We start from the raw sequence: 4918 nt of genomic DNA, 5'->3' as shown, positions 1-4918 counted from the left end.
TTAGGAATCAGATACATCGAGATCGCTCTCGAGGTATACTTGGATTATCACAAAAGAGCTATATCGATAAAGTAATTAAAATGTTTGGCATGCAAGACTGCAGACCAAGAGATACCTCTGTTGCTAAAGGAGACAAGTTTAGTCTCAATCAATGCCCTAAAGGTAACCTTGAAATTCAGGAAATGCAGAAGATTCCTTATGCTTCAGCTGTAGGAAGTCTAATGTATGCTCAGGTATATACACGTCCGGATATTGTGTACCTTGTTGGGATGTTAGGCAGATACTTAAGCAACCCTGGTATGGATCATTGGATAGCAGTCAAAAGGGTTATGAGGTATATTCAGAAAACAAAAGATTACATGCTCACATACAGAAAATCAGAACAGCTAGAGGTCATTGGGTACTCTGAAACAAAAGATTACATGCTCACATACAGAAAATCAGAACAGCTAGAGGTCATTGGGTACTCTGATTCTGAGTTTTTTGGATGCCAAGATAGCAGAAAGTCTACATCAGGCTATATTTATATGTTATCAGGAGGAGCTATATCATGGAAAAGTGTCAAACAAACACTTGTAGCTTCCTCCACTATGGCAGCAGAATGGAGCTATATCATGGAAAAGTGTCAAACAAACACTTGTAGCTTCCTCCACTATGGCAGCAGAATTTATAACTTGCTATGAGGCATCAAATCAGGGAATATGGCTGCGAAATTTTGTCACGGGACTACTCATTTTTGTAAATATGGAAAGACCACTAAGGTTATATTGTGACAATAAATCTGCAGTAATGTATTCCAATAACAACAGGAGCTTAACTAAGTCAAAACATATTGACATTAAGTTCCTGGTTGTGAAAGAAAGGGTACAGAGTGGGCATATATCTATAGAGCATATTGGGACTAACTCCATGATAGCTGATCCTCTTACTAAGGGACTGCCACCTAAGGTCTTTCATGAGCATACTGCTCATATGTTGTAAATATGGAAAGACCACTAAGGTTATATTGTGACAATAAATCTGCAGTAATGTATTCCAATAACAACAGGAGCTTAACTAAGTCAAAACATATTGACATTAAGTTCCTGGTTGTGAAAGAAAGGGTACAGAGTGGGCATATATCTATAGAGCATATTGGGACTAACTCCATGATAGCTGATCCTCTTACTAAGGGATTGCCACCCAGGGTCTTTCACGAGCATACTGCTCATATGTGTGTGGTATTATTTGAGGATATCATGATTTAGTGGGAGTTTGTAATTGTGGTGCTCTGTGATTGGTTGTATTGTCTGATCAGAATAAAGTATTCAGTTAAGACACTCTGTTACATTATGTTTGGTTTTGACCTCACTAAAGTAAGACCAGTTGAAAATAGACATGTACTGATCACATTGTATGTAATTTTCATGCTGCATATCCATGATTGATCTATGTCGTTTGATTGTATTGATATATGTGACCATTGATGGGTCGAGTCACGATAAATATGACGAAGGCCGCTTTGATCCTATATTGATATAGTCAATGGACGAGATTGTTCGGAAATACCTTTTCAGTGATAGCAATTTTTGAGCTCATAAGGTTATACATAATTTAAGGAATCATATGGTGCCCAAGTGGGAGATTGTTGGATTTAATCTAATAAATCTATTTGTGGGCACATATGATTAATCAATGTGTATTGCTATCCTTCAGGATAACCCACTAAAGTGATCAATTAATTTGGATTAATGGGTATTTAAATAAGTCATGGGGTTATATGTGCAGATACCAGGATGTAATTATGATTTGATGAGGGGCCAAATTGTAAATGTACAACATCTATAAATAAGGGGTTATGGTCCCTCATCTAGGATTACATTCTCTAATTCTCTTCACCCCCATCTAAAGAGAAATTTGGCTAGAGAAACCCTAAGGTTAGAAGATCCAAAACTCATCTCAAGTTCCATCTATGGATTCAGGTATAAGCTTCCGCTCTTTTGATTCTTGTTAATCTCTTCGAATTAATCAATGACGTTATGGTTTTAGATCTCAAGTTTTTATAAGATCTAACACTTTGCACGTATCAACTAAATAAATAGAATCTATGGTTGCATAATTGTTGAGTAAGGAGGATAAGCTCACTCTCTCGAAGCTTGTTTCTTCTTCTCAAACTCTTTCTCTCTCTTCCTGGATCGAAGCAGAGATGGTGTTTTTGTCCTTCGACCACCCCTGGGCCTTCATCTTCGGTCTCCTGGGTAAGGAGACTGTTAGGGGAAAAAATCGCTTGTTTTCATAGATTTCTCCTTCTTTGTTTACTGTCATTTTCTGCTTTGGCTAAATTCAACTCGAGGTAATTCTCTTCTTTTATCTGAATTTCTTAATATCCAACACATTCCGTGATGGTGTTATAGGTTAGTAGTATTCTAAAATGTCCTCTATAGGATAATCATGGTCATTCTTTTTTACACAATTTATTAAACAAATTTCTTCGTAAAAAGAAAGTTTATTTGGAAATTTTGGCCAGTTGCCTTACCTAAAACTATACAGCAGTAAGAGTATAGTTTCCTTTTATACATTGAACATAAAAGTATTGATTATATGGATAACTGTCTTATATTACTCCATGTATGCTTTTATTGAATATGACGGTTTTCTGTTTACCAATCACTGACATTTTTTCCTTGTTGATGCATGATTAAGGCAACATCCTCTCCTTCATGGTCTACGTTGCCCCGGTGTAAGAACTACTCCCACCCATCTAATTCATGTCTGCATTTTTATTTCAAATTTTGAAGGGATAGAACTTCTAAGGTCATGATCCTTGTGATTTCAGGCCAACATTTCGTTGAATTTGCAGAAAGAAATCTACAGAAGGATTCCAATCATTTCCATATGTGGTGGCATTGTTCAGTGCAATGCAACTGATCTACTATGCCATCATTAAGACCAATACTTACCTTCTTATCACTATTAACACAGTTGGATGCATCATTGAGATAACATACCTGACTATTTATCTCATTTATGCCCCAAAGAAGGCCAAAGTAAGATGAATTATATGTTAAGTCTACGAACGTAGTAGATAGTTTTATAATATACTTTAGTCTAAAAAGGCTTTAATTTGCTACGCAGATGAACATAATCAAATGGTTGTTCCTCTTGAACGTTGTGTTATTCTCTATAATCCTTCTCATCAGTCTCCTATGCTTCAAGGGAGCTGACCGTGTAAAGGTTGTTGGTGGGTTCAACATGACTTTCTCAGTCAGTGTCTTTGCAGCTCCCCTGAGTATTATTGTAAGCACCACAAACTCGGTTTGGGCTCTTGCTCAGTTTATCAATTTCTGATGCCTTCAAGTTACTTCGATATCATAAAGATACCATTTTATATGTTTGAGACCTTTTGCCTACAATTGTATACAAGTTTCCTTTTTTTATTTTTCAAGTAGTATATTAGCAAAGAACTTATATAGCATACATGGTAAGTGATATAAAATATGAAGTACCATACATGTAGTTGTTTATATATGCGCATAAAGAGCATCTATTTTGTGGTATTCCCACTAAGACTTGGTTATACTCTATGCATTGGTCTTCGGATATAATTGTATATTGTCTATTTTCATAATCTGTAACAAGCTTAAACTTTTATGTAAACAGAGAATCGTTATACGCACAAAAAGCGTGGAGTTTATGCCCTTCTTCCTTTCATTCTTCCTCACCCTGAGCGCCATTGCTTGGTTCTTCTACGGTCTTTTCACCAAGGACATATATGTCGCGGTAATTTCTCCAGAAAAATTAACTTTAATATCATTACAAAAGTTTATGCTTTTTTTTACTATATGTTTGATTATTTGTGATTACAGACGCCGAACATATTAGGATTCGCATTCGGCGTAATCCAAATGGTTCTTTACATAGTATACAAAGATTTCAAAGGAAAAAAACAGGATGAAAAGCTTCCTGAGCAAATACTTGCAGATATAGGAAAGCTGAACCCTGTGGGTGTTGATGTCAGCAAAGGAAATGAGAACACGAAGGAGGAATTAGCTGCTGCTGGTGACAACAAGGGTACCGGAAACAATCACTAGTAGAAAAACTAGCAACCTAGACAGAACAAACTAGACGGAATTTTTTTCCGTCTAGTTTGGTTCAAACTAGACGGAATTAATTCCGTCTAGTTTGTTCCGTCTAGGTTGAAACAAACTAGACGGAAAGTTCCGTCTAGTTTTGTTAATCTAGACGGAAAGATCAACCTAGACGGAAATTCGTCTAGGTTTGCGCTCAACCTAGACGGAAATTTCGCGTCTATGTTAGCAAGCGTCAACCTATGACGAATTTCCGTCTAGGTTGGACTAGTCAACCTAGACGGAAATTTCCGTCTACGTGAGCAACCTAGATCGGAATTTCCTGTTCAGGTGCCTAGGGCAAATTATTTTCAGCCGCGGGCCCCCCCCCCCCCCTCCCCCCCCCCAAAATTCCATTTTCATTCCCACTTCCCCCTCCTGCCGAACCCCCCCCCTTTATCTACTTAGTTGCGCGGACCCCCCCTTCCTCTCGACTGCCCCCCCTCCCGACGCCCCCTCCCAAGACCCCCTCCCACGCCTTCCTCCTCGGCACCTCCCGACGCCCCCCTCCCCTTCCGACCACCCCCCTTTTCCCCCCCCCCCATTCCCCCTTCCGACCAGTCCCCGCTCTTCCGACACCCTCTTTCCCCCTTCTCCTGCCCCTCGGCCAAGGAGCCCCCTCCCCCTTTCTCCTCCCCTCCGGTGCTTTCTCTTCCTTCCCTCCCTCCTCCCCCCGCCTCCCCCTCTGACCACCCCCCCTCTACCGGACACTCCCTTCTCGCCCCTCCTCCCCTCGCGGCCAGCCCCTCCCCTTCTCCCCTGCCCCCCTTCCCCGACCACCCCCCACCCCGAGCCCCCTTCCCTCCCCCTCC

General features: G+C 40.2%; 1 pseudogene; it reads left to right on the top strand.

Annotated features, from left to right (window-relative positions):
• Nucleotides 2186-4070, top strand: LOC109842174 (annotated as a pseudogene).

Source organism: Asparagus officinalis, chromosome 5 (genome assembly GCF_001876935.1).
Source record: "Asparagus officinalis chromosome 5, Aspof.V1, whole genome shotgun sequence".
Classification (NCBI taxonomy): domain Eukaryota; kingdom Viridiplantae; phylum Streptophyta; class Magnoliopsida; order Asparagales; family Asparagaceae; genus Asparagus; species Asparagus officinalis.
The sequence above is the reverse complement of the archived record's forward strand: the minus strand, read 5'-3'. Positions and strand labels throughout refer to the sequence as shown.